Source organism: Vipera ursinii, assembly GCF_947247035.1.
Source record: "Vipera ursinii genome assembly, chromosome: 8".
NCBI lineage: Eukaryota > Metazoa > Chordata > Lepidosauria > Squamata > Viperidae > Vipera > Vipera ursinii.
Window position 1 is genome coordinate 9,366,240 of NC_139519.1, and position 21,760 is coordinate 9,387,999.

Here is a 21,760-nt window from a genome sequence, read left to right on the forward strand (position 1 = left end):
TACATTTTATATATATATATATATATATATATATATATATATATATATATATATATATATATATATATATATATATATATGAGAGATATAGTTCTATATAGTGCTGGGGTGTGAGTGTGTGATTGAAGTCTGTAGACCTGTTGCACCTCATTATAGCATTGTGTGGCAAAATGCTACTCAGACTGGCTGCTCATTCTCTCTGTAAAATCTCCTCCATCTACAGCCGTAGCTTCCGCCAATTTATCATGTTTCCAAAACAATTTGAAAGAAGAGCCCTGCTCTTAACAATTGCATGCTTAAAAGCGATATGATGCACTGCAGATCACCGACACGTTTCAAGCGGCTCATCCTATGTAGGTGTCCCACGTGATCAGTTCTCAGCCAGAAAGAAGCTGCAGGCTTGTATGCAGCAAACACCCAGTTTGTTCCATAATCATTCACATTGACTGAAGTCACACACACACACCACACACACACCTTGCCCTGTTCTTGTTTTTGAGCTGTCTAAACACTTTACAGAGCTTTGGCCGCTTAAAGCACACAGGTGCAGCCTCATAACTTGCAAGAGAGATTATAGGTTTATGATCATCTTCACGGTGAAGGGGTTAGTAGAAGAGGTTGCTATCTCTACCTGAAACACAAAACTCGAGATGGGAAAGGGAGATGTTTTGATGGCCTGTTCCACATCATCACCTTGGCCTCTTCCATGCCTCTGGGGATTGAGACTCGGCATTATGTAGCCTTCTAGGCTTTGCAGCCCAACATTTTTGAAAGGTTGCTTGTATTACAGAAGTCAATGCTAGAATCTGTTTTTTACATGGAAAAGGATTTGTGGAAGGCAGGATGGGTCTGTGACAGCTCGCCATGGCCAACTCATCGTGGGACAACTTACTGCAGGACAAGGGTTACATTAATTTCAAAACATTAAAATAACTTTTAAAATTATTTCAAATAATTCAACTGAATTGTTGAGTTGTCCCATGATGAGTTGGTCGTGGCGAGTTGTCCTTTGGTGAGTTGGCCGTGATGAGTTGGCTGAGGCAAATTGTCCCATTCCAGGGCAGGACATTCTCCAAAACCATCCACCATAAATCTACAATGCAGGTTGTATCACAAGGACACGCGACTCAGTGACATTACTGAGTCAGTCATATATCAAGGATCAACCCTAGCTTTGGGGGGGGGGGGGAGAGTCCAATTTCCTGTATTATTTCTTGATAGCTGATTATGGTTGGAGGATCCACTTGAATTCCAGATCACAATGAATGAGGTCTCTTTCTTTCTGGCTCTTAAGCATCTCTTCCTTTCTCTCTTCTTTCTTGCAATCGCCTTTTGCACAAAGGAGTTATGAAGCGAGTTACTGCTATCCGCCTGGGTACAAACGCTGAGAGCATTTGCCTGTGCCAAAGGTTTATTTGGCCAAGAGCGCTCTAGTGACTGATCCAAGGCACCTTGCAAGCTTTTATGGAGGGGGGGGGGAGGTCCTTTGTACAGAAGGCATTCATAACTTGCCAGCTTTACCTATTTGATATACAGTATATGATAATATCCCTTTTCTAAGGTACATATTTGTAAGAGTTATCCTCCCACCCCCATAAGATAAATTGATCATTAATATATTTTTCCCCCATCCTCCCCACTGCCTGAATAAAACCAATGTTCTTTCCACTTGGCTATGATACATAATTTGTATGTTATTTATTTCTAATACAGACATCTACAGATTTTGATACCTGTATATACGCACTTAAAACTGTATGGAAAAGCATAACATCTACATGAAACAAAACATGGTACACCTCTCCACAAGGCTGAATGCGCACTTCAATTTTATGTGCAACTGTTTATGGCAGATGCAGAAATGTGGATACCCTTTTGAGTTAAATGCTTGCAGAAACATCTTTCTACTCTTGCTTTTTAAAGTTATTTTCCCCCCACTCTTTCTTGCAAAACTCTTCTGCTCAAAAATATTCCTGGATCATCTTCTGTACATTTTATAGTTAAGATCTCCTGAGATTACTGATAATATTCAAAGGTGGGAGCTGTGAAGATTATTTCTAAAGGGTCCTTGCTTCTTATTAATGGTCTCCATCTGTAGACATCTTTGTTAAGATCTTTTGTAAACCTGGGCATATCTATTGAACTATGCAAAATGGATTTGGCCATGATGTTTTCTAAACCATGATTTATGACTTAGGACAGTGGCCCTCAGCCTTTTGGGCACCAGGGACCAGTGCCACAGAGAGAGGTTTTTCTGTGGATCAGAGGGCTTGTGGTTTTAGTTGCTGATGGGGCTGTGTTTATTTGTGTGGCCCGGTTGCTAGCCTGTCGTGGCCCAGTGCCGGTCCAGAGATCAGGGGTTGGGGACCCCTGACTTAGGGTATTACACAAACCCAATCACCTTTCTGTTCACCAAATCACAAGCATGATGAATGAAGCCCCTTCCTCATTTAAACCATAAAAATAATGACCAGAGCATTGCATTCTCCATTTAAGATAGAAGGATTAATTTTCAAGTGGAATACGTTTTAAGAACTGCAAATGATACAAGATCTGTACAAAAATTAGTCTCCATCTCTGATGATTCTTGAAATTTAATCCCTTTGGGCAGAAGACATATTCGACAATTCTATCTTATTGGCCACTAAAATGGTAAACAAGAAACTTTATAAGCCAGAAAAAAAGAAAAAGGTGGCCCTTGACTTACAAGCATCCATTTAGTGACCGAACATACAACAGGACTGCAAAAAATGCATTACGACCGCTTTTCACACGACCTTTGCAGCATCCCCATGATCCCCTAATCAAAATCTGGGCCCTTGGCAACCTTCAGAAAATTATGACAATTGCACTGCCCTGGAGTCATGCGATCATTTGATACCCTCCCAACTCGCTTCCGATAAGGAGTCATTGGGGGAAAATAAAATTCACTTAACGACCATTTTATAATCGTGGCAAAAGAAGATTGTAAAATGGGACAGACCTCCCTCAACAGCTGCCTTGCAGAGCAATGGAAATGTTGGACTTGTGAACCTAAGTCAAGAACCACATCTTCACATGCTGTGCCAAGATCGCCAAGGAAAACCCTTTGCCCGTCTAAATTCAGAACATTGATAATTGTCATGTTTGCTTCTCCCTGGAGATGTTAATAATCTCCCTTCATAATTCAGTCATAAGCCAAGTTTAACGCTGCAGATGTGAATCTTCTCTGGGGGCTTTTTTCAGGGAAAGGGACAGACCAGCCAGGGATTCAGCTGGACAACCGTGCGAGGGCTCTCTTTAGCCAAGAAAGAACATGCAAGCACATTCCACAGGGCAGGAGCACCTATATGGAAACTAGATTTGGCCGTCAGGTTCCAAGCCTATCTCTGTTTGTAGGATAAAGAGATGCCATCAGGGTTTTTTCTTTCATTTCTCAGCAGCAAAACCCAGGCAAAAGGGACATCATAATCCAGGTACCATCTACAGTTACTCTTAAAAAAAACCCAAAACATGTTATTTTCCAATTTGCACATTTTATTAAAAGATATTAAGGTGCGAGCTGCAGCCTGGAAAACAAAAGTGCAGCCAGATGGTCCTGATGCTACCCAACTCCATAGGCTGGACACAGCTTTCCTTCAAGCATTCACAATCTTTTGCAAGATGCGAGACTTCTGTGGCTTTGAAAGATGACTAGTTAGGGAGGTGAATGGAAATATACTGTGGGGTCGTGGTCAAGATGGCACTGAAGACTTATATACCACTTCACAGTGCTTTACAGCCCTCTCTTTAAGAGATTTGCAGAGTCAGCCTCTTGACCCCAACAATCTGGGTCCTGGTTTTACCGACCACGGAAGGATGGAAGGCCGAGCCAACCTTGAGCCAGTGAGAATCAAACTGCTGTCAGTCAGCAGAATTAGCCTGCAGTACTGCATCCTAACCACTGCACCACCATGGCTCTTGTGCAGCTGGTAAAATGTGAGGCAGCAGTTGCTAGAAACATTGGAACTTGACACAGCCCTAGTTGTCAAAGTGTTCAGTCTAGCATTCCTCTCAGCCATGGAAGCCTGTGTAGGACTTTGGACAGCCCCTCTCTGGCACCCTGACGTCACAGCTGGCTAAAATGTAGGATTATGAGTGGGGAGACCAGGTTCAAGTCAATTTTCAGTGGAAAAATATCATAGCACTCTTGAGGTTTAGGGGTGGAAGTTTGCATTATTTACTTGGGGGTGCCAGTTGGTGGCACCTGGTCAAAGGCAACCAGGGAAGAGAGAGACCATTTTCAACACTTGCTGGAATCCACCTTAAGCTTCCCTGCTCCCAGATTAAAAAATAAATAAAAAATCAGCTGTTGTTGAATCAGTCTGGTGCCGTTTTGATGAATTAGAAAAGTCTTCCCAAGAACAACATGGTGATTTTTTTTCCAACCCGAGTTCCTCCTTGTTTCACACCTGTAGGCAAAATTTTGTCAGACTGGGGACTCGACTATCTGCCTCGACAATATAGTCGGTGCACTGAGGGGTCCTCGGTGCTCTCCGATCTTGGTGGTTTTCTTGCAGATGTTTCATTACCCAAACTAGGTAACACCATGGGTGTTAGTACTAGGAAGAGGAAGAGCAGAAGGAAGGAGTACTCCAGTGTTCCTCTCAGCCGTGGTGGGAACCTTCGTAGGACTTTGGACCAACCCCTCCCAGTCTTCCTGCGATATCATGGCCGGCTCATTTCAACCCTGAGCTACAAATAGTCTCCTTCATTGGTATTCTGTGAACTGTTGCGGAGAGGCTGTCTTCGTTCTTTTTTCTCTTACAGGGTATCTGGGCTGAGTTGCCTCTTGCTCGTCTTGCACTCCTGCCTCTTGAGGATCCACCTCCTTACTGCCTATCATCCCTTTCTCTCTCTTTCTTTTTTGTTGTTGTCCCATTTCCACCCCCAAAACGGCCTGAAGGGGTGACATGTAAAATGAGCAACTGCAGCAAGTGACATCGCAAGTCACCACATCAAATAATGTCCGTTGTGTTAATATGCATCATAACATCCTAGATTACCTAATGCCAATGGCTTGTTCCTCCACTCTGCCTGACCTGGATCCAGGGCTCTTTGAAGTTAAAATACAGCTCTGCTGTGGCCACAACTGAAAGTGTTATATTTTTTATTTATTTTTATTTTTATTACATTTATATCCCGCCCTTCTCCGAAGACTCAGGGCGGCTTACAAGCTTAGCAGTAGCCCTAGCACCGCCTGCTGAGGTACACATTTATTTATTTTAAGTTAAATCCCATCTTTTATTATTTTTATAAATAACTCCAAGGTGGGAAACGTACTTAGTACTCTTTCTCCCTCTGTTCTTCCTTGCAACAACAATTCTAGGACAGAATGACTGGCCCAGAGTCATCCAGCCAGCTTTTCTGGCTAAGGCGGGACTAGAACTCACCGTCTCCTGGTGATTGGCCCACAGTCACCCATGCCTAATGTGAAACTAGAACTCCCAGCCTCCCACTTTCTAGCCTGCTGTTATAAGCACGAATGAACTCAAGCTATTGTGCGAGCAGAGGCAACATAGAAAAATCATCTTCGTCACATTACATCAGCTCGGCTGGTCAGGCAGGGAAAGTATGTTGCAGGCCCCATCAGTTAAAGAATTCCAACTGGCAGGATCTAGGCCAAGGGTCTTCAAACCTGGCCCTTTTATGACTTGTGGACTTCAACTCCCAGAATTCCTCAGGCCTGGCTGAGGAATTCTGGGAGTTGAAGTCCAGCAGTCATAAAAGTGCCAGGTTTGAAGACCCCTGATCTAGGAAGAGAGTCTTTCTCTGCTGTTTCCCCAGGGGTGAGACAGACCCCCACTCCATTCTCCTGGCCTTCTGGAAAGGAGTTAAGACATGGCCTTGCAGCCTTCTATGAGGAGCCCAGGGGAACATGGAGTCATGGGGCTGCTTAGTCTCCCAAAAATGCTCTCTTCGCTTTCTAACTGATTTCATTCAATCTCTCGCCTCTTCTTAAACTTTTTTTTTTTAAAAAAATGTTGTTTCACTTTTATATATATACTGTTCTATATTTTAACAGGTTATTGTACAATGCCCAAAGTCCCACTGCTCTTCAAGGGAGATGGATGGTACAGAAATAAACAAGTAAATCAATAAAACACTTGAATTCATTTGCTGCAGAAGCCTGTACGAAGGATTGCTTGGCTTGGGCTCCATATCTGGAATGAATTTAGGCATTTTAGCTTGCATGGCATGCCACCTACAATGTTCTGGCATCCTCTAGGGAAGGGTGGGCACTGCCAGAAGAGCAGATGGCAGTCCTGAAAGACCTGCCCCCTTTTTAGGTGCACTGCCAAAGATTTCAATCCACATGTGCATGCACACACAAACACATTTTTGTGGGAGCCTTATTTTCTTTTAAACAATGTAAATATGTCTGCCAGTGGTGGAAAGGAAAAAAAATAGAGGGGAACAGATTACAGCTTGGGAAGAAAAGCATGATCTAACAGTAAAGTTGACCAGAGCTTACTAGCCAAGGAAAAAGGAAGGAGACGGGAAAGTTCCTTTTTATGGTGTGTGTTTGTGTGTGTGTGTGTGTGTGTGTGTGTGCACCCATCTGTACATACATACTTTGTTTCAATGTTTCACTTTTCTCTATATCCCTACCATGATTTTTCAAGCTTAACAACTTTAAATTATGTGGATTCCCAGCACTCTGATCTTTATTCTTTACCATCATCTTGAAAAATATAAAGGGACTATGTTTTTTTTAAAAAAATGTTTATTAGGGCCCAAGAAATAATGCTATGTCTTTAAAGTATATAGAATATTAAGTTAGTAATAGATAACGTTGATTTCATACTTGTGGAAATCCACCCACTTAGATTTTTGGAATCATGCTGATAAAAATCATAACAATCCCTTCCTTCCTTCCTTCCTTCCTTCCTTCCTTCCTTCCTTCCTTCCTTCCTTCCTCCCTGAATTTAAATCTAACCAGCTGAAAGGAATCATCTTTCCTTTCCTTTCCTCCTTCCCTTCCTGAATTTCAGTCCAATCTGCTGAAAAAAATCAGGGTAATCTTTCCTTTCCTTTCCTTTCCTTTCCTTTCCTTTCCTTTCCTTTCCTTTCCTTTCCTTTCCTTTCCTTTCCTTTCCTTTCCTTTCCTTTCCTTTCCTCTTCCTTTCCTTTCCTTTCCTTTCCTTTCCTTTCCTCTTCCTTTCCTCCCTCTCTCCCTCCTCCCCTCTCTTCCGGAATTTCAGCCCCACTTCAAATCTTCTAGGCATGAATGACCTTGACTTCTGCCTGACCAATTCTGTTAGATCCAAGCCAAAGAGGACTGATGGTTGCGTAGCAACTTAGCAAATTGGATCACATGCTCAAGCCACAAAAGAGACTTATGCAAAGATGAGCAGAAAGTGCTGCGTTCAGAAGCATGAATAGTCAAAACCCCCAAAGCCGCAAAGCCTTCTTTTCTTCCTTTTTATTTTTTTTTTATTTCCCCCCCTCCCAAAAGGGTGGTCATCTTCACAGGCAGCCGTTAGATCCGCACAGATCTCTGGCACAACCGCCCAGTGGCAAGCAGAGCTTCAAGCAAAGAGGCTCCGTGTGGTAAGAAGCAAACTAACTTTCCAAGCTCTATAAATAGTTCTGCAGCATAATAACGTGTGATCTCTTCCTATCTGATGTTTGCAAGGAAAATATGCTTTAAAGGTAGATCTCCCGGCAGTCACAAGATCTGCAAAAGGCAGCCTGCTTTAGATTTTAAAAGTATGGAACGTGACGGTTACTAAGGAGGAAAGCAGGAAGTGATTTCTGAAAAAGAAAAGAAATTCAAAGGGAATCCTAGAGAACTGAACTCAAGTAAGGAAGCTGCATCTCCTCTAATAGGGAAGGAGAGGGGGCTCTTTAGCAGAATAAACGGGGTGGTGGGGGGGAGAAAGTTCCTGCAAGTTCTGACATTGCAGTTTCGCAAACGTAGTGGTTTTAGTTCGTTTCATAAACCATGGTTAAATAACTGATTCGCTGATGTGGGAATCCAGGCTGAAATTCTGTTCTGTGTCCTGAACCCCTGTTCACTGCCATTAGCCAAGAAACTGATCTTGAAAGAAAATGAGGACATAAACTAATGCAAACCACACAAGAATCAGAAAAATGGCAGGGGAATATATCCAAACACCCGAAACAGTTCTGACAACAAAGGTGACACGAGTTATCTCGCCCCTGTAGCTTACGACTTCTCCTGTCGCATGATATGCAGGCGTGCATGTCAAAACTGTTGCAAAAAATAAGGAAGGATGCAACACAAAGGGTACGTTTTTAGAGCATTGATAATACCAACTTCCACCCTACTTAAGGTAATTTCTTCTGCTGGCTGCCCGCAGGGCAACCAGACTGGCAAAATCCAGGGGTACAACAGTTGTCACTCAGGGGTCACATTCTGGACATCTTTTGGGGGGCAGAAAATGGCTTCATTTTTGCAATCTGTCTCTAAAAGCAAAGTTTTCAAAAATGTGATATATTATTCATGCATATTTTGCCCCGGAAGTTATCCTCCTCCAGCAGGATAGATTTTTTCCCCCCTGGCCTTTTCCCCCCCCCTTCTCCTTAATTTTGCTGAGTCTTCTTGGCATATTGCCCTCTTTGGGATGTGCTGTCAGGAAAGCCAGTCTCCTGCTGGAAAAAAGACATAGCTTCATAGGCCAAATTTTGCCTAGGGATGATTCCTCTAGTAACTCAGTTCACACATGGTGTTAAACTAAGTTTGATATCAGCCACAACGGGTTGAACTACTAGACAGATAATGCTATGCCCTTGATTTTGATAAATAAATAATGCCTGTGTGATAAGCTTTATTGTCTGAGTTAATGCAAACAGAACTAAATGTGCCTTAATGTGTTCCATTATACAAAAATGAAAAATCCATAGGCACTCAGTTCAAGCCACAATGTCATATGCATTGTAATCTCATTGCACAAGTGACGTAAATCCCATAGTATACAATACACGTGGAGACTTTTAACCAGTGGTGGGATTCAGCCAGTTTGCACCAGTTTGGTAGAACTGGTAGCTAATGTTTTGTTGCCCAGGCCCAGAATGGACTTCCAGAAGTGGCATCCACACAGAGAACTGGTTGTTCACATATTTGAATCCCACCACTGCCTTTAATGCTAGGAAAAGTGGCTAATATTGATGGGCTAATTCAAACTTAAATAAAACATTAGTTCTTCTGCCACAGTAAATGTCAAATAGCTTCTCCATTTTCCTGCCAACTTTTTAATTTCCTATCAAGTTTACTTAGCTATCTGTCAAATTGCTGTTTAAAAGTGGGTAAAGGCCACCATTAATAATTAGGATCAAAATGCAATCTGCCCAGGATACTTCTATCGCTTTGCAGATTTAAAAAGTAGTAAACAAATAAGCAAATACATAAATATTTCTTCTAGCAGCATAGCCATCCCTTTTTACGATATCCCCACAATGCAAAAAAAGTATCTATAGATTTTAGTTTTTCCATCAAATGTTTCCTGGAAATGTTGTGTTAAGAAATAATACGTGTCAGAAAATTCTGGGCTATTTTTCCAAGCATTTATGGGGAATAGGAAACTTTCTAAAAGGGAACTTGAACTCGCTCTTTCCAGGCTTAATCCTGCACCCCAATATCAGGACCACCCCAGGCTCTTTTGCTCTTAAGTCAGAGACAGTGTTTACACAACTCCCATTCTATTAAAAAAAATGATTTACAAGCCACCACAGCTCAGTGGAAAGCAAACAAGCCTATTAGGTCTCAATTTGTTGTCTAAACTGGATCATCTCATTAAGGCATTGGACATTACAGGAAGTCCTCGACTTACGACAGTGCCTTGAGTGACCGTTCGAACTTCCAAGGGCAGTGAAAAAAAGCGACATGACCATTTTCACAATGACGACCATTGCAGCATCCCGGTGATCAGAGGATCAAAATTCAGACGCTTAGCATCTGGTTCATATTTAAGACAGCCGCAGCATCCCGGGGTCGTGGGATTCCCCTTTTGTGGCCCTTCCAACAAAAAGCCAGATTCACTTAACAACCGCGTGACTCACTTAATGACCGCAGCCATTCACTGAACAACTGCGGGCCCCAAGTTTTCTGTGGCTAAGTAAGACAGTCGTTAAGTGGCTTTGATGACCTTTCTTGCCCCTGTTGTTAAGCCGAGGACTGCTTGTCAAAAGCCAGGCTCTGGAGCCTTCCTGCATTCAGGGTTTGTTTAAAAACAAAACAAAACTCGGTTGGCTGAAGGGAGCCGCTGAGCTCCAGCAGGGCTGCAGCAGCGCCTCCGAAAGTTTCCCCAAGTTTGGGGGCTCCGGCGCGAGCCGTGCTCTTCCTGCCGCGGAAGGCAGGATGCTCCGGGCTGCCCACCGTCGGGGCGTCGGAGTAGGAGGCCGCCGGTCCAGACCCAGCCGCGGCACCCAGGCAGTGGTGTAGCGTGGGGGGTGCAGGGGGGGGGCCGGCCGCACCGGGTGCAACATCTAGGGGGGGCGCATTAGATGCATTTTACTTTAATTACATCAGTATTTTCATAACAAACAATACCTGTGCTTAGGGGGGTAAGGGTTTCTTTAACTAATCTAGTGGAAGAGACTCGAGTGCTAAAATCCACGGGTTAGGGGGCGCAAATAGGAACGTGGTGGAGCAGTGGGCTAATGCCTCCTTAAGTAACACCAGCTGCCTGCCATTAGTGCAGGTTCAAGTCCCACCAGGCTCAAGGTTGACTCAGCCTTCCATCCTTCCGAGGTAGGTAAACTGAGGACCCAGATTGTTGGGGGCAATTAAGCTGACTTTGTAATAATGCCGCTTGGGGTGTGTGTGAAAGCCCTAATAAGCAGGCATATGCATAGAATGAAGGCTACTGCTAAGTTTGTAAAGCCGCCCTGAGTCTTCGGAGAAGGGCGGGATATAAATGGAATTAAAATAAAATAAAATAAATAAAATTCCTTGCCTTGCCCCGGGTGCTGACAACCCACGCTACGCCACTGCACCCAGGCAGGGGATGGCCGAGGCTCCGCGGGCGCTCCCTGCACTCACATCCGGGGCTGGCTCTGGCGAATGGGAAGCGCAACGAACCCGGAAAAATCATCATCAGAATAATAATAATAATACTAAAAGAAAAAAAAAAGAAAAGCCAGGGCGGCCAAGGCAGAGGGCGATCCTCGGGGCCGACGCGCAGAGCCGGCGCTCGGATCTGCCCGGCCATGTGCGCGCGGGGGAGGGAAGGGGGGGGTCCCGCCGGCTGGAGCCCCAAAGCCCGCAGGGCTGTGAGTCCGGCCGGCCGCGCTGGGACGGTGGGGCTGGAAGAGACGCCCCCGGGGGCTGGGAGAGCCTGGCGCGGGGGAAGGTGCGTGGAGAGGTGGGCAGCAGCCGGGCCGGCCGCGGAAGGCGCGCGGCAGCCGGTGGGAGCGTCACGTTGGAGAGGGCGGTTGCCCTTGTCGGGGAGGGACCGAGTAGATGGCCTTTTCGGGGGGAGGAGGAGGAGGAGGAGGAGGAAGAAGAGGAGGAGGAGGAGGAGGGATGGGGTTGTGCGTGCTTGCGCGCGCCCGAACACACCCACCCGCGTCGGGGGCCGGAGCTGCGGGCGCGCCGCTGGAGGATGTGAAGGTGGCGCAATGGGTCGGGAGCCGAGGAGGGCCCGGAGTGGAAGATGAGCGGCCGGCCTTCCCTCCCGGGGCTCCGGAGCGGCGGTGGGCGCGAGCGGAGCCGAGGCTTCTGCGCTCCGGGCCGAAGGGGGCGCTTCCTGCCGGCCTTTTATTGAACCGGACCAGCGGAGAAGTCGGTGAAAGTCCGTCCGGGAAAGCTCTCTCGCAGTTTGCAACCGAGGAAGTGGGCTTAGGATTGGGGCAAGTCTTGGCCAAGTTCCGCTTGAGCCTTTTCTCTTTTTTCGCTTCCCAGCGAAGTCTTTCTAGAAGGGGAGGCTAAACTGCGGAGAGAGAGAGAGAGAGAGAGAGAGAGAGAGAGAGAGAGAGAGAGAGAGAAAGAGAGAGAGAGAGACTTGCAACCCAACGAAGGCGCAGAAGCTGAAGGACTAATTGGGCTGGCCTGCCTTCTCTTTGACGCCACTTTTCCAACCCCGACCCCGTGGCACGTTTTTTGGTGCTGGAGTCTTGCAAGGGGAACCGACCTGCAGTCCCGAAAACGGGGCCTTCAGATCCTTTTAGAGACAGGGAACTTCCAGCCCAAAGTTTGCTCCGGAGCTGAACTCTCTGCCAATACCTGATTGCTTGCTTGGCGTATTCAGCCTCCCCCCCCCCCCCCGTCAAGGAGCATCGCAGTCAGAGCTGGCAAAAGCCTGGACTTGCCAATTCTCTAGGTCTCTAGGGAGAGATATCAGGTGCACAAGTTGCGAATGTGCTGGATTGTGAGGCAAAAGAGGCTATTCTGCTGGTTGTGTTTCTTTGCTTTTCTAAGTGAAACTCAGTATCCTTTTGAGTAGGCTCAATATATATTCTGTTTGATGTCAGAAATGTGTGTGTGTGTGTATGTATATGTGTGTGTGTATATGTATATGTGTGTACACACACACACACACACATATATATTACATATTTTATATATATATGTGTGTGTGTATATATATATATATATATATATATATATATATATATATATGAATGATATATAAAATGTTGCCTTCAGGTTGCTCAGTGCAGCTTAATGGTGCACACTGGAATTTAAGCTGATTTGCAGTCTGATTAAAAAAAAAAGTGGGTCACAGAAGCAGTTCCCCTGCAAACATTTATATGGTTAAAATAAGAAGTTGGTCCTCAAATGCAGCAGGCTCGAGCCAAGAAGGATAAAAAGTTTGATCTAAAAAGTTTAAATGCAGTGGGGTTTGTTTGTTTGGTGGTTGTTCTTCTGTTTAATCGGAGACTTGCCTGGACATGCAGTTTTTGGTTTTCGGTTTTTAGAAGTGGTTTGCCATTGTCTCCTTCCTAGGGCCGAGAGAAAGTGACTAGCTCAAGGTCACCCAGCTGGCTTTGTGCCTAAGACTAGAACTCACAGTCTTCCAGTTTGTAGCTGGCTGCTCTAACCACTATACCAAACTGGTTCTCAAACGGGGTTCTGTTAACCCAGTTGATGGGCTCCCTATATATTATGAGAAAGAAAATTTATATAAAATTTGTGTGTGTGTGTGTGTGTGTGTGTGTACATACACACGGATATACATACAAACACACATATACATACAAACACACACACACACACACACTGCCCAGATTCTGTTCAAGAAAAGGATATCCTCACCCCGTATGGATAGAGATCACAAAGTTCATACCTGTGTTGAGATTGGGGTTCCCGTACGTATCCCTTATTTGCCTGCCATTTTTATTTCCAGCAGAAAGAACATCTCTTTGAGCCAATTCATCCTTGGTTTGTTCTTTTTTTTTTTTAACCTTTTGGCAAGGCAGTTTTTTTGGCAAGGAAGCTTCGAATACGGTTTGGGATTCCTGTCCAAGGGGATTTTAAAGCCCTCTTCATATTTTCCCTGCTCTCTGACTCAGCCTCTTGCACATTCTAGTTTATATTGCGAAAAGGGAAAGAAAGACCATTTGGACAAAGAGAAAGAGTTCCTTTTTGAGACAAAAAAGCCGCCAAGGAGCCATAAGGCCGGCGGTGTCGATGTGAATGTGTTTGAATCTGATGGAAGGTGCAAATGGGTGTTGCAGGTTCCGTTCCGCTCTCTTTCGAAGCTACAGGTATTCTGAAATGGCAAATTACAGATAGTCCTCAATTTACAGCCCTTCGTTTAGTGACTGTTCAATCTTACAGTGGCACCGGGGGAAAAAGCAATTTATGACCATTTTTCTCATTTATGACTGCTGCAGCCGCCCCTTGGTCACGTGATCACGATTCAGATGCTTGGCGACTGACTCACAGGTGTGGCGGTTGCGGCCTCCCAAGGTCACTGGATTCCCTTTTGCGACCTCCTGACTAGCAAAGTCAATGGGGGAAGCCAGATTCACTTCGCAACCGCAGGGCTTCCCTTAACAACCGTGATGAAAAAGGTCGTAAAACGGGGCAAAACCCGTTTGACAACGGTCTCGCACCGCAACAGAAATCTTTGCCTCAGTTGTAGCTGTAAGTTGAGGACTAGCTGCATGTTTTTACGATCCATGGGGTGAGGGGCAGTTTGCTCTGGGCTTTGTCCTTGTTCTCTATCTGACAGTTTGTCCGCCTGCAACGCGACCCGATAGCACCAAAATAGAACAGTTGTACGGTACCTTGAAACTTGCCAGCCTTTAGCTGTCTGGCACTTCTTTCCTTTCTCTGAGAACCAAAATCAGGACGTGTGCAACCCCTCCCGTGTTATCTCCGGCGAGATTAGGGCGGAAAGAGAAGTGGCTGGCCAGTCTAGGGCTGCACACCGTGTGAATGCGAGGATTTTGAGTTTTGCTCGCCAAAACCTGGGCCAGTTTCGACTGCTAGTCTGATGGTTTGGCATCACTTTTTTTTTTTAAAGCGTGCTTCTCTTTTGCTCATCAGATTGAACATAGTCCTCGAATTACAACAGTTCATTTAGTGACTGTTCAAAGCTACAGTGGCCCTGGAAAGTGTGGCTTAGGACCGTTTTTCAACCTTGCAGCATCCCCACAATCATGTGATCAAAAGTCAGACGTTTGACAACTGACTCGTATTTATGACGGCTGTGCCATCCTGGGGCTATCTGATTCCCTTTTGCGACCTTCTGACAGGCAAAATCAATGGGGAAGCCAGGTTCGCTTTTGCAACCAGGTTGTTAAACCGAGACCAGCAATGATCCCTTTTACAACTATGGCAAGAAAGGTCATAGACTGCAGCAAAACTCACTGAACAAATGTCTCACTCAACAACCTAAATTTTGGGCTTAATTGTGATCGTAAGTTGAGGACCACCTGGTCTGTTGGCAGCCAAGAAGACGAGGCAGGAACTTTGTTTAGGACAGGGGTGTCCAACCTGGACAATTTTAAGACTTGTAGACTTCAACTCCCAGAATTCCCCAGCCAGGTTGGACACCCCTGTCCTAAACAAATCCACGCATGGTTGGCTGGGGAATTCTGGGATTTGAAATCCACAATTCCTAAAGTTGCCCAGCTTGGACACCCCTGGTTTAGTACATATCCAGAGGCAGCTTCAAAATGCCCATCACTTAACAATTTGCAAAGGACAGCAAGCCCAAACCCTGGGCTCAAGGCTGCCTTGTGCTTTTCTTCAAGGGTTTGCTTTTTATTTGCAGACATAAAAGTTCTTGAGAGAAGACTGTCCCACAATAATAAATTCCCACCCCCTTGTCGCTTTGCAGCTGTTTTATCTGAGGCTGTAAGGAGAAACTCTTAAATCCTTCCAGGTAATTCAGACAAGAAGCACAATCATGAATCCTAGCTGGGTCTGTATTGTAAGGTTCCATTAACAGAATCTTGCAAGGACGAAAAGTATTTCTGCCTTTTTTTTACTCTTTGGGCAACTAGAGAGTAGGTCCTAGATCTCCTCTCCTTCTGTGGGATGAGAGATCTTTCTTTCTGATTGCCCAGTTTGCAGCTCCCCCCCCCTCCATCTCCCCAAGATCATTCACACATACAATGAAACCCACATACTGGGTTTATTTGTATTTCGGATGACTGAAGGGGAGGGAAGTTTCCAACAAATCTTGAATGCTGAAGACTCAACTGGTGGAGTCAGCGCGTGCGGAACTTAGCAAAACTGGTTTTGAATGGGGCATATCTTAGATCACGATTTAATAATTTATATCCTGCGCTATCTCCAGAAGCTCAGGGCAGCCTAGATCACAGTCCTTCCTCCATTTTCCACCGGTTCTAGGGAGTCCTCGACTTACGACTTATGATTGGGACCGAAATTTCCGTTGGTAAGCAAGGCAAGTTGCTAAATCGGTTTTGCCTGATTTTTAAGGCCATTTTTCCCCCCGTCGTGGCTGTTAAATGAATCATGCAGCCGTGAAGCAAATCTGGCTTCAGCATTGATTTTGCTTGTCAAAAATAAGGCTGGGATGGTCACCACGTGGTGATCATAGGGCCCTGAGACGATGCAACCGTCATAAATACATGCCAGTTGCCTGAATTTTGACGACTGGTTGTAAATCATTTTATTCAGTGCCACTGTAATTCAAGCAGTCACTAAATAAAAGAACTTTGAGGCATTTTTTCCCTTAAAGAATCTTTTATTCGAGAAACAAAGTATCATACATAGTTGAAGCCAAAAACTGAATTCCTCCCACCTGGGCACAAAGTAGCAAAGCGCAATTCCCTCCTCCAATTAACAGTCATAAATCACATTCCCCAATTAACTTGAAGCGCAGGCTTTCTCCCCAGCTCCCCTGCCCGCCAAATTTCTATCAACTCTGGACCTAATAACCTTGGGTTCCCACAGCTGAGTTATTATTGTTATGACTAGCTGGACTCTCATCCACATTCCCCCTCCCAGCATCAACGAACTCTAAAAGCGATAGAGAAAAGATGGCTACATTTCCATCTGTTGTCAAAGGAAGACCATCCGATGTTAGCAGCGTTGACATAAGGACTGCCTTTGTGTTGTACCGAGAGTGAAAGTCAAAGTCACCTGGGCAGCTTGTATGCCTAAGAGTGGATTAGAACAGGGGTCCCCAACCCCCAATCTGTGGACCAGTACCAGACCACGGCACACCAGCAACCAGTCCGCACAAACAAGCAAAGACCCATCCGTGGGATGCAGGCAGCACACAAAACCACGCACTCTCCGGTCCATGGAAAAACCTCTCTCCACGGAACCGGTCCCTAGTGCCCAAAAGGTTGGGGGCCTCTGGATTAGAACCTTTTCTTAACTATCATGCTACAATGGAAGCCAGAACAACCTTTATGCAAGCAGCGGTTAAAAATGAATGAATCTGTGTCTTTCCTTTCCGTCAGGTATCGTTAAGGGGTCTCTCATAGTCTCTTGTCTTTCTTTTTTTTATCCTTTCCATTTTTTCCCCCTTCTCAGTTCATTTTGCTTCTTTAGTTCAGCCTGACAGGTAGAAATTTGACATGTAAAACTTAGTTGCATCTCCAGGTTATGGGGGGGAAAAAAACCTTCCATTTTTAACGTTCTGCTGTTTAACTTGCTACTTATCTTGCACCTTGCTACTTATCTTGCACCTGTTGAAGGAACAAAAACCCTGGTACCCATATATAATCTATAAATGCTTATCTGCTGCCTTGGGAAAACTTCTTTTAAGGTTGATAGGTAAACATGTCTGGGCACGGATAGCCAAGAAAGATAATAGTTGACTTTTCTTCTTTAGATGTTGCTGTGGGTGCTTTGCAGCCAAACGAAGGTTGCTTTTGCATCCCCTCGTTCCTCTTTCCTTCCCCCTTTTTTCTGTCCTGGCCAAAGGTTAGTCGGTTTCTATGTGTGCGTTGCAGGCGCCTTCCTCCTTTGCAATCGATAAGTCACCGTGTGGTTGAACATTAGGAGAGGAAGCTGAGCAGGCTGAAGTCACTTAGGAACTTGGCTGCGTTCCCTAGGATGAAAGAGGATTAGTTGAACTGCTGCGTTCATCCAAAAGTCTTTTTTTTTTTTGGTAGCTGGAGGTTTCACTGCTTTGCCAACAGAGTGAAACCGTCTTTTCCCATTTGGCAGAATGACAGTAACAGAGTGGGAAAGGGACCTTGAAGGTCTTCTAGTCCGACTCTGCTTAAGCAGGAGACCCTATACCAGGGGTAGGCAACCTTGGCTCTTGGAATTCTGGGAGTTGAAGTCCAAGAGTCATAAAAGAGCCAAGGTTGCGTACCCCTGCCCTATATCATTTCAGACAAATGGTTGTCCAATCTCTTCTTAAAAACCTCCAGTGTTGGAGCACCCACAACTTCTGGAGGCAAGCCGTTTTATTAATTGCTCTGTCAGGAACTTTCTCCTTAGTTCTAGGTTGCTTCTCTCCTTGACGAGTTTCCATCCGCTGCTTCTTGTCCTGCCTTCTGGTGCTTTGGAGAACAGGTTGAGCCTTTCTTCTTTGTGGCACTGGATATTGATATTGGAACACTGCTGTCATGCCACCCCTGGTCCTTCTTTTCTTTAAACTAGACATACCCACTTCCTCCAACCGTTCTTCATATGTTTTAACCTCCAGTCCCCTGATCATCTTTGTGGTTCTTCTCTGCATTCTTTCTAGAGTCTCAACATCTGTTTTGTATCCTGGTGACCAAAACGTGGATGCAATATTCCAAGTGAGATCTTACCAAGGCATGCAGTTATGACCTACTGGACTGCACCGCTCCCCACCCCCGTGAATTCAGATGTTCAGACCCCAGGCCCGTCTCTCAGATTTCTGTCCCCCGCAAGGGCCAAAATAGATACTCCTTGGAGATCTGCAAGTGGCAGGCGGGTACTACCAGATGATCTCCACAACAATTTTCCTCTGTCCTCTTCTCCTCCTTTTCCCTTTAACTTTTTAAGGCCCAGGAATTCACCACGGGGCGGCAAAAGAAGAAACTGCAGAGTGTAGGGAAACAAAACAGTGACATTAACAATATATGCACATAGTCCTCAACGTACAAGCATTTGTTTAGTGACCCTTCAAGTTATAACGGCACTGGAAAAAAAATACTTACAAACTCACAGGTAAAACTGTCACTGCATCCCCGAGGTCATGTGATCAGAATTCAGGTACTTGGCAACCAGGATGTATTTGCAATGGTTGCAGTGTCCCAGGATCGTGGGAATTGCCAGTTGCGAACTTCACACCCTGTTTCCCATAAGCAGTGGAGTCAATGGAGAAAACTCGGATTTGCATAACCATTGTGTGATTCACTTAACTGTAGTGATTTGCTTAACAACCACCTCATAAAAGTTTTAAGTTTTAAGTCTTAACATTGTTTTATTGTTGGGCTATTATTAATTTAATTCTTTTTAATTCTATTTTTATCTTAATTTATATTGTCTTTTAAATATTGCCCTGTAAACCGCCCTGAGTCCTTCGGGAATAGGGCGGTATAGAAAACTAATTAAATAAATAAATAAAATAAAAGGGTCATAAAACTGGGTGTAACCTAATAATAGAGGGTCATAAAACTTAACAACTGCCTTGCTTAGCAACAGGAATTCTGGCTTTGTGATCATAAGTCAAGAATTACCAGTACTTTTTCAAAAATCTCTGAAGTTGGAAAACGCATCCATTTGAAAGCATCTGTTCATTTAAAAACAGAAACAAACATGTGATTATTTCAAGACCATTTGCGAACAGACAGAGCAGGAACTAGTGAAGGGGTGTCCACGATAAGATTGATTGGTTATGCGCCATCGTATCAATGTCAGCTTTTAGCAACCAGTTAGATTTTCTCCGCAATGATCAATCTCCAACTGGTCTTTCAATTCTTCCATCCCTCATAGCAACTGTAATTCAGTCCCCGTGTCTTTCTATGTTTGTCCTCTTTTTCTTTCCATCTTCCCCAGCATTATAGACTGTTTGAGAGAGTTAGGCCTTCTCATAGTATTTCCAGAATATGCACATTTCAACCTGGTTGTTTGTGTCTTGAGTGACATCTCTGAGCTGGTTTGTTCTATGGTCCATTGAGAACACATAGAACATACAGAGTTGGAAGGGACCTTGGAGGTTGTCTAGTCCAGTCTCCTGCTTGAGTATGAGATGCTATATATACCATTTCAGTCTCTTCTTATAAGCCTCCAGGGATGGGGCAACTACAACTTCTGGAGGCAAGCTGTTCCACTGGTTAATTTTCTCACTATCAGGAAATTTCTCCTTACTTCTAGGTTGCTTTTCTCCATGATTAGTTTCCACCCATTGTTTCTTGTCTTGTCTTTGGAGAATAGCTTGACCCCCCTCATCTTTGTGGCAACCCCTCAAATATTGGAACACTACTATCATGTCTCCCCTAGTCCTTGTTTTCATTAGCCTAGCCTTAGACAAACCCAATTCCTGCAACTGTTCTTCATATGTTTGTAGGAATTGGTTATGTCCAGTCTAGGGGGGATATGATTTGAGGATCTTCTCAGCTGTCCAGTTTTTTTCATGAGTCTTCTCCAATATTCAAAAGCATCAATAATTTTTCTCTGCTGCTTCTTTGAATTCCAATTTTTGCTTCTATAAAATGTCACAGGGGGAAAAAAAATCATTGCCTTCATGGTTTGTAGTTATAGAGAAATCGCAGCATTTGAAGATCTTTCCAAAGACTTCATTGCTGCTCTATCAAGTGCTGGTGTGTCTATCTGGCATATTTCTTGACTGTTGGTTCCTTTGCTGTTGGTAGTCAATCCTAAAAGTCAGATTGTACCCACCACTTAAGAATAGTTGCTGTTCCTTTTCTCATGACTTTGATTTTCTTTGTGTATTATCCTATTTCCATGTTTTTAACTATGCTTCTTGAGTTTCATTACTAGAGCTTGCCGATCATTTGCATTTCCAGTTATCCCCTAAGGATATAGAGAACCAGGCTGAAAACACATCCGAAGTTAGGAGGGCAGTAGATAAACGTGCAAAATGGGAGCAGTGGGAGACTTGCCAGTTTGCAAAATGGCTACCAGGGTGGGCCCAGCCCATTAGAAAAGCACCCCTCCAGCATGGTAAACCCTGTGCTATGCTCCATGACTCCAATGGAATTATTGGATTGGATGCAGTTACCCACTCCAGTGAACTGTGGGCATGTGGAGGTCAGAGATGTTGCTTCAAATAAAGAGAAAGTTTTGCTTTTGCAGAATGCGTTTTTGCTAGAAGAATCTTTTCAAAGATGTATCTTGGGAACATTGTTCCCTGCCAGGATTTTGATCTTCAGAAAAATGGTTTTATATGGCAGGGTTCAGATTGTTTCTCGTAAGACTCTTGAATCCAATCCTCTCTCTCTTTTCTCTTTTTTTACTTTCTTGACTTCCTCCCCAGTAAACAGTGAGCACTCTGTCCCCAAGAAGCTTGCTTTGTTCTCTTTGGGTTGTCTAAGTCTCTCCATCTAGTATTTTATTTTATTTTTTTAAAAAAATACTTCTGCAAAACTCCCCGTTCTCCATTGCCTGCCGATTGCTATCTGTCTCTTGAGTATTGGATGTCATTGTTACCTGGGTCGGGAGTAATTGAGAATTGAATGCAGACAGATTGAATGGACTTTAGTCATTTAGCTATCACAAATAGTTGCACAAATGACAGTTGATGAATCTATTTGCCTGGGAAAGGAAGTACAATTTCTCTCTCTCTCTCCCCCTCTCTCTGTCTCTCTCTCTCTCTCTCTGTGTGTTAATACATATATATATAGGAAGAAACAAATTCTATGTCAACCTCCATTTGCATCAAAATCATTTCAACATTTTAAAGAGAAGCCTCCTTGACTCTCTGCCCAAGCAAGCTGAATGTGGTTTTCAAAGTCCTTGATATTTCTTAGCTTATCTTCTGCTGTTGGCGGTGATGGTTTTACTGAGGGAGGGGAAGTGTTTGCAAGGATAAGTGCTGCTGGTTGGTAAAACAGTTGCAAAGTGGGTTGTGGGCTGTTTGCTTAGTATGTGGCAAGTAAAGTTGTGTGCCTGCACACTCATGTTTGTGCCATTAGGCACATACGCGCAGCAGGATTTCATAAAAAGGAAGTTACATTTGCAAAAGCAGTAATATCACAACGTTGTAAATCAACCAGCCAACCTTCCCCCCTCCACACACACCCCCTTTCTCTCCGGATGGATGACCTAGCATGGTGCTTCTAATGCTTCAACACCTCTGCTTCTCTCTTACAAGGAAGTGAAGGCCTATTTTAGGGGTGTTTTTCCCCCCCTTTCTTATTGTACAGCAAATATAGTTTCTGTCTGAACATCGTTTATCCTTGT

The 21,760-nt window shown here is 44.4% G+C and overlaps 1 protein-coding gene across 3 annotated transcripts in view; it reads left to right on the plus strand.

The window, feature by feature from the left end:
- Window positions 1–7,300: 7,300 nt before the first annotated feature.
- Window positions 7,301–21,760, plus strand: part of PLEKHA2 (pleckstrin homology domain containing A2) — a 74,121-nt gene continuing 59,661 nt past the window's right edge. For 2 of the 3 annotated variants that reach the window (XM_083368464.1, XM_083368462.1), the window contains exon 1: window positions 11,689–11,835. The gene's annotated coding sequence lies outside the window, so the exon portion shown is untranslated. Of the gene's footprint in view, window positions 7,573–11,688; window positions 11,836–21,760 lie in introns of those variants that run through there. The other variant, XM_083368465.1, reaches the window with a different exon arrangement.